We start from the raw sequence: 11,034 nt of genomic DNA, 5'->3' as shown, positions 1-11,034 counted from the left end.
CTGCCAGTGTTCTCTCAGTTGTAAGACGCTAGACTCTAGCCTCGCTATTCCTAACTTCTCTTCAAAGGAAAGGAGTGTTTTCTCTCCTCCTGTAAGGCTCCTGTTGCTCTGCTGTCCTTAATTTCTTGCCTTCTGCTGCTTTGATCTGTGGACTGTTGCCTGGTTACTGAGTTCTTAGATTTGGTCTCTTCCTTTTAGCTCTGAATTGCCTTCTACATAGAATGTCATAGTTTTGGACCTATATTTATTACTGTTTCCCTCATTCAGAACCCTTCTGTTTATTGATATTACTGCCTTCCTAAAAGGGTTAGGCACCTTACATCTGAAAGTTTAAAAATCATCAAACAAAATAGCTTTTAAACAGGAATATGTTGCTGATATTTGACTGTTACTAGGATGAACTGTGCTCAAAAATTTCCCAGAGGGCTGGGGATATAACTCAGTTGGTAGAGTGCTTGCCTTGCAAGCATGAGGCCCTGGGTTCAATCCCCAGCACCGCCAAAAAAAAAAAAAAAAAAAAAAAAAAAATTCCCAGAAACCTCAAGAAATGACCTGGAGGAAGGTGGAGGTTCTGCTCTCCTCACATCCGTGCTGTATGGCTGCTCCTCTGTGAAACAACTTTCAATAAAGTTCTTTCGGTACTTGTGTTCATTTAAATAGGGGTTATATACTGAAATTTTCTCTAGAAAAGTATTTTATTAAGATTGATTTCTATGAACATTTCTAGAGCACCTCAGGTGCCCACTGTGATGCATGATATAACCCGTCCAATAGCCTCGTAATGCATCATTACTGGATTCTATCAAAAGACTGAGGTTGAAGGATTTGCATAATTAGCACAAGGTCAGTATAACTGCTAGTGTGTATTTTTATCTCACTCATCACAACTAATTCAGCATCCACTTGTACCATTGAACCATGGCAGCAAGCCATAAGACAGAAATTGTAAAGGAGCCAAATTCAGAGTGCCCATGATGCTTCTTCAATTGATGTGAAGGATGCTAAAATGGCACATTGATGGTGTTAAAAATCAGTGTTAACACCAGCTGATATGTACTTTGAGCATACTCATTCACTTTTCACAGAAATAAACTGCTTCCAGAAAAATGGGTGTGCTCTTACAAATCCAACAGGTTTATTTAGTGATCTCAACTCAGTGAAGAAGTTAATGACTTGCTTTATCCTCTAATTCTACCTTTGACTTTATTGATTAGAAGATATTTTAGTTGATTCTAAACATTTCTGGACAACTCTGACTATAACTGAGCTCAGTTTTCAACTTTTAAGCTCACAATTTAATCTAAAACTCAATTTCTCTTGTTTGATCTTTCAGACAGCTCCAGTGCCATGGGATGGGAGGAGTTAGGGGCAGGCGGGCGAGGGAGGCATCTCTGTTACATTCATCTGGCCCTGTTTGTCTCTGCTAGTTGATTGTTGATGTGTTTCTGCTGGCCTCTGTGGGGCGATGTCCAAGTGTCACCTTTCTCCTGGGCACAAGGTATGTTCTCCCCACTGTCAGTTCTCTGATAGTGGAACCCCATATTTTCCAACACCCATAATCCCCTCCACCAGTCTTCTAACCACAGCTCCTGATGCTACAACCCAGCTTTTGGCCAGCACCTGGTAAACAGCTTTGAGTAAGTTACCACGGAAGACAGTTGGAGCACAGATGATTTCTGCATAGTCCATTTGGACCATAGGAACTTGACTACCTTTTGTACCTCAGTCTCTTCTTTCCACCATAATATCATTCTTATTCCTTTTTTTCTTGTGTCTACAGATGGAAGCTAAGCCTGCCTACAAATAGTATCCTTTCTTAAAATTGCCTGCCTACAAATAGCATCCTCTTAAAATTGTCCCCAACCACTTTCTGAGTCTTCAGTTTATCCAGAGAAAGAAACCCCCACACACACCTGGAAGAGGGGATCCTCTCTCCTACTGTCCTCAAGGCCAGTATCTGTACCTTCCTTTTCTTATGTACCAGTCATTCCAACCATGTCTGCAATTAGAATCACTGTCTTAAAAATGTTCCATTGCCAATGGTGGCATCATAGACCAATTAAATATCTCTGTAGGAGGCATCTGGGCATCAGGAGATTCACAGGCTTTCATCTTTAGTTGTGGTCAAGTTCCACTGTGGATAGACTAGAAGAGGTGGTGATACTGGTAAGCCTGATTTTGCCACCTCTTCATAAGGTGTTGGGTGCAAGCTATAGGTATTACCCTTCTTTCTAAAATGTGAGGATATTTCTGTTATTTCCAGCTGTGGAGGTTTGCAAACCATTCCAAGAAAAAGTCTCAATATCCTGTTACACAAGGTTGAAATGACATGCTTGAGTAAGGAAAATGAAGTGAAAAGAGTCCCCCTGCTTTCCTCGGTTCTGGCCCCTCGAAGGGAGGTGACCATAAAGTTAAACCACACCAAGTGTTTGTTCTGCAAATGAGTTGTACAGATGTGTGCAATCAGCTTGCTTTTTTTCTGTTCCTTCATTTCCAGGACAAATAAAAACAGACACTACATGTGGTTATTTTTTGTTGTTGTTCTCTCTCCCTTTTTGTTTAAGAAATGCTTAATGCTGAGGCTTTTTTGATGTGGCTTAAGTGGTCATGGTTTGGTTGTAGTGATTTGTAAAATGAATGTAGCTGAGGAGAGGGAGAATTTCCATCTGTGAAAATGAGAAACACAATCAACTCTAGAATTTGAGGAGAGGAGGAAGAATTTTGTTGTAGAGCTAGCAAAGAGCCTCAGTGACCAGGACCATAACAACTGTCTTGATTGTGGAAAAACAGATACTTTATGGTAGAAATGGGATTTGGAATCTGGGATCTGGGACCTTCTGTTCTGGCCTTGACTCTGCCACTAACTGATTTGGAGAGGCAGGTAACACAGTGGTTAGTAACCTATGTGTAGAGTCTATATCCACCAGCCAGCGAACTAATCCTAGCTTTAGTGACGGCATGGTAAGTCTTTTCTGTGCCTCAGCTTCCTCATCATTAAAATGAAGATCGCAGTGGTACACACATTAAAACTGTTATCAGGATGAAGTGAGTTAATGTCCTAAAATGTTTGTGTAACCAGTTAAGTAAAAATAAATTTGAGCATCTCACATCTTTCTGTGCTTCAGTATCCACATCTTTAAGTGCATAGCTAAGTCTCCAAATTTCCTCCTGTTATGGTTTGGATATGAGGTGTCCCCCAAAAGCTCACATGTGAGACAATGCAAGAAGGTTCAGAGGAGAAATGATTGGGTTGTAACTGTCTTAACCTAATCAGTGAATTGATCCCTGATGGGATTAACTGAGTGGTAACTGGAGGCAGGTGAGGTGTGGCTGGAGAAAGTGATTAATTGGGGGTATGGCTATGGGGTATATAGTTTGTATCTGGAGAGTGGTGTTTCTCTCTCTGCTTGCTGGTCACCATGATGTGAACTGCTTCTCTCTGCCACCCTCTCCTGCCATGATGTTCAGCCTCACCTTGAACCTGAGGAATAAAGCCAGCCTTCTATGGACTAAGACCTCTGGAAACTGTGAGCCCTCGAATAAACTCTTCCTGCTCTACAGTTGTGCTTGTGGGGTCATTTAGTCACTGCAGTGAAAAAGCTGACTAAAGCACTTCCCTTTAGTATAATACAATGATTCTACATAGCTTTGAATTTTTCCATTTTCCTATGTTAATTTTCTTTGTTATTTGTATTATAATTAACATTCAAACAGCTTTGGAGCTATGTTACACTGTCTCTTTATCAATGTGATTAATGAGATACCAGAACTTTGATTTATTTGAAAATATCACAATCATGTTTAAATAACTATTTACTGCTCTGAAAGACCAGTTCTTGAGTCTTAGAAATGGGTTCATTACAGTTGATATTCTCAGAATTTAGAGAATTGAACTGAAGAGGAAAAGTCAGCAATGGCCCCCACAGTCTTAACCACAAACATGACATCTTGTCTTCGTATCCTCACAACCTGGAATGCCCTTTGCCTCCAACAGCAAAGCAGAGGCAGAGGACTGAGCTTCCTTTCAGTGACTAGCTCCTTCACCATGACTTCTTTGGTTTCTCTAGTTGGAAATGGTCACTACCATTCCTACCTTCCTGAGCTCCTTCATTAACTACCATCAACCTCTCTTGCAGAATCTGGTACATTATACTTTGAACTATAGTGATCTGGGTACTTGTTTTTGGTCTTCACCAAAGTCTGTGGGGATCATGACTGTGTAGTATACTGCACTACATCATAACACTGAGGCTTTAAAAGAAGGAACTTTGAGGGAAAAAAATCACTTTAAATTAAAAAAAAACTTTAAAAAATATCAGTTTTAGATTCACAGCCAAACTTAGAGGAAAGTACAGAGATATCCATAGACTCCCTGTTCCCATACATGCATAGCCTCTGCCATCAAGTCTTCCGCAGCAGAGTGGCACATTTGTTTCAACTGATGAGCTTACATTGACACATCATTATGACCAAGCCATTACCTTAGGGCTCACCCTTGGTGCTGTATATTCTATGGGTTTGGATAAATGCATGATGACACATGTCTATTTTTACAGTTTCTTACAGGCTAGTTTCCACTGCTCTAAAAATCCTCTGTGCTCTATTCATTTCCCTCCTCTCCAGATGCTGGTAATCACTAATCTTCAGTTTGCCTTTTTCCCTTAAAAAATCAACATATAAGTGGAGCTGGGTATGTGACTCAGTGATAGAATGCTTGCCCAGCATGCATGACACCCTGGGTTCTATCTTTAATACCACACACACACAATGTTTAATCTTTTATTCTTGGTTAATTGATACTCCTTTTCTCCTGACTGGTGTTTCTGGTTTATCATTATCTACTTGAAACTATTCAGTTATCTTCCTGCATATTCTGTAGTAAATTGCTTTTTAAAATATTTTTTTAAATAGGTTGAGGTTCCTTATATAACACTCCAGCATAACAATACCAAATATTATATATGTAATGTATATGTATGTCATTTATTTCAGTAAGTTAAGGTAAAGTATGATTTTCTGCCTAGTTTTCCTACATTTGTGTTTGGCAGGAAGTTGTAAATTTCTTTATTATATTTCTGTATCTGACTTAAAAAAATAACATCACCAAATTTGTTTTGTAATTTGACTCCATTTCTGGAATGCCAAAAATGTCACTTTTAATCATGAGACAAATGCCTTTTTCGTTTTATTAGTTATGGACATCAGGATGGAGTCTCTTTTTTTAAGTCAACCAAGTTCTTTCTGCAGGGGAGAACAAACAATAAAAAGCTTGTGTAGATTCTGAATTAAGCCAACATTTTTCTGCTGCTAAAATTACTTAGAAATTTATGTGGAAGTCAGGAGAGAAAGTTCCATACTGATATTATTTCCTGATATTCATTCTCCAAATAGCTACACTAGTTAGGTGTGAAGATCTGACTGTGAAGACTCATTTACCTGCACAGGAGCAAGAGATGGTCGATTAGATTTTTGCAGCAATACATCATTGTAAAGCTATTCTAGAACCCTGAGCAAAATAGTTTGGTGAGCCCCATGGATTCTAATATACATTATTGTCCACAATACTTATCTTTAATGCATTTCTTAGTCAAACTTGCCTTTTTAAAAGAAAAAAATATTGTTCAGACACATGGTAAAATATCCAAACTAAAATTATTATAGGATAAGCAATAAAATAAAAGTCTGCTTTCTTCTTGGGTCCTCCCCTATTCCTGTTCTCCCTATTTCTTCTTCCAACCCTGTAGAGAACTACTGTTAACTGAGATCTTGGGACTTGTTTAAATCTGAGAAAGGTTTTTTGGCTACTAAACTTATCGTGCTTTCCCAGGTCATTCTCTCCCAATTTCAGTGTACCGCTTACTTTTTATTATGGCAGTTTGCTCTGACATTTTCTCTTTTTGGCTATTTATAGCCTACCATTCTCCCACTCCTCATCTAGAATATGAGTTCCATGAGCGCAAGGACTTGGTTTGCTTAGCATCTTATCATTTTCTCTTACACGTGTGCCTAAAACAGAATGGGTGTCTAATAAGTATTGGTAGAAGATTAAATCCTTTGGTAAGCTTTTGGATGTATAATTGACATAGAATTATATTCATTAACCAAAGGGTACAGTTTGAGTTTCGACAAACACGTACAACAGCATAGCTATTATCACAATGGGGTATGCAATATATCCATCATCCTTAAAACTCCCCATATCCTTAGCAGTTAATTTCCTCTTCCTATCCCTGTCTCCAGGTAAACACTCATCTGATTTTGATCACTATTGTTTTGCCTTGGGTGTAAATTTAAGCCAAGTGTAATTTTACATTATGTGGTCTTTTCAGTCTGGTTTCTTTCATTTAGCATAAATGCTTTTTTCATTTTTTAATTTATTCTTATTTTTTTATTTTTTAATTCTTAATTTTTTCATTCTAATTAGTTGTACATTACAGTAGAATGCATTTATACATTTTGATAGCTCATACATAAATGGAGTATGATCTCACATATTTTCTGATTATACATATTGTAGGATCATATCAGCATATATGCTTTTGAAATCATCCAAGGGGTGTGTTTATCAGTAGTTCATTCTGTTTCATGGATACCATATTTTGGTAGTCATTTGATAGACCTTTTGGCTTTTACCAGTGTGAAGAATTGGCAATGGTCTGAGATTTTATCTTACCTAACCAGTTGCTGGATATCCAATTTAATGGATAATGGCAGAAGACATGAGATTCCTGGGTCAAAGACAAAAGACAATTTATTACTCATTGTAGTAAGGGCCTTGGCGTTTGTGCCAATTTCCTGAACTCCAGTTCCCATGGGTGATATGAAGATGACCAGGTGACGCTTGCAGAGGGAGTGGACTGCATCACAATAGAGGAATGCTGAGTTTAGGAACTCCACTTTTAGATAATGGGCAGCAAGCATTCTGGGCTTTAATCCAGAGGAGACATTATCTTTATTCTATACAGCAAAACAAACTTGTCCTTTTCTTGGAGAGGAAGACTATCTTCCAGGGTTGAATGTTTTATACATGTCTTCAAAGAAATAGTCCTAATCCGAGGCAGTCAGTGACTCTACTTGCAAGACATGCAGAAATGAAGGAGAATCATGGAAAACTCATTTCCAAGATCCAGGTTTTGCCTATTATGAAAAAAGCTGCTATAAACATCAAAATACAACTATTTTGTGTGGATATATCTTTTCACTTGGGTAAATATGAGTACAATTTCTAGGTCAAATAGTAAGGATATGTGCCAAACTATCTTCCAACACGACTTTACTATTTTGTATTCTTACAGCAATGCCTGAGATTTCCAACAGCTCCATATCCTCATTAGCACTTTGTATTGGTCCTTCTAGAAGGACCTTCTGGAAAGGCATTGCATTGTGGCTTTAATTTACATTTCTCTAATGACTGAGGTTGAGTACTTTTCTAAGACGCTTTTTTGTCCATTAACATCTCCTTTTGGTGAAGTGCCTCCAGCTATTTTGTTAAAATTATAGGTTGTTTTCATGTTGTTATTGAGTTCTTAGAGTTCTCCGTGTGCTCTGAACACCCATTCTTCATTGGATGTTGGGGGAAGCAATGATTCTCCATGAATCTCATGTTTCTGCACATTTTGTGAGCAGAGGCACTGACAAATATTAGTTAAGACAATCTTCTCAAAGGAGTTTGTATAAAAAAAAACTGGGATAATTGAGATAATGTCCCCTTTGGGGGAAAGGAACCATCCAGGATAATAAAGATAATGTTTCCTAGGTTTTCTTGTAGCCCTTTAAAAAGACTGGACTATCTAAGTTCATTTATTGTTTGTGGTACAAAAGTACTATTTGGGAAGCATCCATGGGACCAAGTCACATATCATCTTCATAGGTTCCTGCTCTGCTATGATTTATGAAGTCCCTTGACTATGATCTAGGAGTTTCCTGTCTTTTGGCACAATGCATGAAACCATGGCAGGATAACTTAACAGCGTACAAGTAATATAAAATAACAGACCCTTTATAGGTCTTAACAGATACATGTTTTCCAAAAAGTTCTCCAAATCTGTGGCTTGCTTTTCATTTTCTTAACAGTGACTCTGAAAAGCAAAATATTTAAATTTTGCTAAATTTTCTCCATTATAGTTCTTGCTTATTGTGCCCTATAATAAATTTTTACCTAACACAAGGACAGAAATAATTTTTTCTCTCATTTTCATTTAGAAACTTTATGACTTTAGGTTTTATATTTATATTTGAGTCATTTTGTTAGAGTGCGAGGTTTGCTACAATACATATATTTGCATAAGGATATTTAATTTTTCAGTGATATTTGTTGAAAAAATTTTCCCCATTGAATTTTCCTGGCAACTTTTGTTTAAAAAAATAAATTAGCCAAATATAGATAAGTCTTTATTTTCTGTTCTGTTTCATTCATTTCTATACATATCTCTAGACATACTACCTTAATTTTTTATGTTTTAAAACAAAGTCTTAAATCATGTAAGTCGTATAACTTTGTTCTTCTTTTTGAAAAATTTAAAAAATATTTTAGATCATTTATACATCCATTGGTGTTTTGAGAATCAGCTTGAGAGTTTCTACAAAATAAAAGCAGGGAGGGTTTTGACTGGGATTTATTTGGGGAGAAGTGACATGTTCATAATACTGAGTCTTTTGATTTAATAACAATATATATCTATTTCTTCAGATCTTTAATTTCTCTCAGAAATGTTTCATATTTACTACTTATAAGCCTTATAAATATCTTATTTATTTCTGTTTAATATTTCCTGATGCTATTGTAAGTGTTAATGCCTTAATCTCCAATTTTTCATTTTTGGCTTATCAGAATGCAGTTAATCTTTATTGACTATATCTTACAATTTTTCTAAACTCACTAAACACATAAGGTTTCTTTATAAGTAGATTCCACAGATTTTTCCATAGATTTACATAAGCCTGGAAAAAAATAAGTATCAATTTCTCACAATTTATATGTGTGTGTGTTTAGGACCTCCATAGCAGTGTTGAATAGAAATGTAGGAGTGATTGTCCTTGCCTTATTCCTGAATCCAAGAGGAAAGCACTCTTTAATCATTTGGTGTAATGTTAGTCATATATTTTTCATTAGATGCTTTTCTTTCTTTCAGGAAGTTCCTTTCTAATCTTGTATTGTTCAGAATTTATATCATGATTGAATGTTGGATATGGTAGAGAGCCTTTTCTGTCTCTATTAAACTAATTATATGGTATTTTCTTTCTTTTTTATTGTTTTTAGGTATACATGACAGTAGGATGTATTTTGACATAGTATGCCTACATAGAGTGCACCCCATTCCAATTTTGATCCCATTCTTGTGGTTGTACATGATGTGGAGTTTCACTGGTTGTGTATTCATACATGAGCACAATAAAGTTATGTGTGATTCATTCTACTGTCTTTCCTATTGCCATCCCCTTCTTTCCCCTTTGTCTAATCCAAAGTGTTTCTGTTATTTCTCCCTCTACCCTCCTTTGTTATGGGTTAGCATCAGCTATCAGAGAGAACATTATCCTTTGCTTTTTGGGACTGGCTTATTTCACATAGTGTGATAGTATCCAATTCCATCCATTTACCAGCAAATGCCATAATTTCATTCTTCTTTATGGCTGAGTAATATCCTGCTACTTTGCTGAATTAGTTTATGAGTTCTAGAAGTTTTCTGGTAGAATTTTTTGGGTCTTCTAAATATAAAATCCTGTCAGTGGCCAATAGTGATAGTTTGAGTTTTTCTTTTCCTAATCGTATCCCTTTCTTTTCTTTCTTTTGTCTAACCTCTCTGACTAGAGTTTCAAGGATGGTATTGAATAAAAGTGGTGAAAGAGGGCATCTTTGTCTTGTTTCAGTTTTGAGAGGGAATGCTTTCAACTTTTTTCTATTTCAACTTTTATCTATTTTCCATGATGTTGGCTGTGGGTTTAGCATATATAGCTTTTACAATATTGAAGTATGTTCCTACTATTCCAGGTTTTTCTAGTGTTTTCAACATGAAGCAGTGCTGTATTTTGTCAAATGCTTTTTCTGCATCTATTAAGATAATCATATGATTCTTATCTTTAAGTCTAATGATGTAATGAATTACATTTACTGATTTCCTATATTGAACCAACCTTGCATCCCTGGGATGAACTCCACCTAATAATGGCACAGTATTTTTGTAAATATGTTTTTGTATCCAATTTGCCAGTTTTTTATTGAGAATTTCTGCATCTATGTTTGTTAGGAATATTGGTCTGAAGTTTTCTTTCCTCACCGTGTCTTGTCTGCCTTTGTTATCAGGGTGATGCTAAGCTTCACAGAATCCATTTGGAATGGTTTCCTCCTTTTCTATTTTATGGAATAATTTGAGAAGTATTGGTATTAATTCTTCTTTCAAGGTCTTGTAGATCTCAGCTGTGAATCTGTCTAGTCATTTCTTAGTTGGTAGGCTTTTGATTGTGTCTTCTGTTTCAATCCTTGAAATTGACCTATTTAAATTTGTGTGTTCTTCTGATTCAGTGTATGTAGGTCATATGTCTCTAGAAATTTGTCAAAGTCTTCAAGATTTTCTATTTTATTGGAGTATAAATTTTCAAAATAGGTTTTGATTATCATCTGTATTTCAGTAGTATTTGTGGTGATATTTCCTTTTTCATCATGAATTTTAGTAATTTGAGTTTTTCTCTTTGTCTTCATTAGTGTGGCTAAGGGTTATCAATTTTATTTATTTTTTCAAAGAACCAACTTTCTGTTTGTCAATTTTTTGAATTATTTATTTTGTTTCAATATCATTTATTTCTGCTCTGATTTTTATTATTTCCTGTCTTCTGCTTTTGGTGTTGATTTGTTCTTCTTTTTCTAGGACTTTTAGATGTAATATTAGGTTAGCTATTTGGTGAGTTTCTATTCTTTTAATGCATGAACTCAATGCAATGAACTCTCCTCTTACAACTACCTTCATAGTGTCCCAGAGATTTAGATATGTTGTGTCACTATTCTCAGTTACCTCTAAGTATTTTTTTTATTCATTCCTA

General features: G+C 36.1%; 1 non-coding gene across 1 annotated transcript; it reads left to right on the top strand.

The window, feature by feature from the left end:
- The first annotated feature begins 428 nt into the window (after positions 1-428).
- Positions 429-501, top strand: Trnaa-ugc (transfer RNA alanine (anticodon UGC)). Its single transcript has one exon. It is a non-coding gene; the product is annotated as a tRNA-Ala (tRNA).
- Positions 502-11,034: the final 10,533 nt, after the last annotated feature.

The sequence above is a fragment of the Sciurus carolinensis genome, chromosome 8 (assembly GCF_902686445.1).
Source record: "Sciurus carolinensis chromosome 8, mSciCar1.2, whole genome shotgun sequence".
Classification (NCBI taxonomy): domain Eukaryota; kingdom Metazoa; phylum Chordata; class Mammalia; order Rodentia; family Sciuridae; genus Sciurus; species Sciurus carolinensis.
The sequence above is the reverse complement of the archived record's forward strand: the minus strand, read 5'-3'. Positions and strand labels throughout refer to the sequence as shown.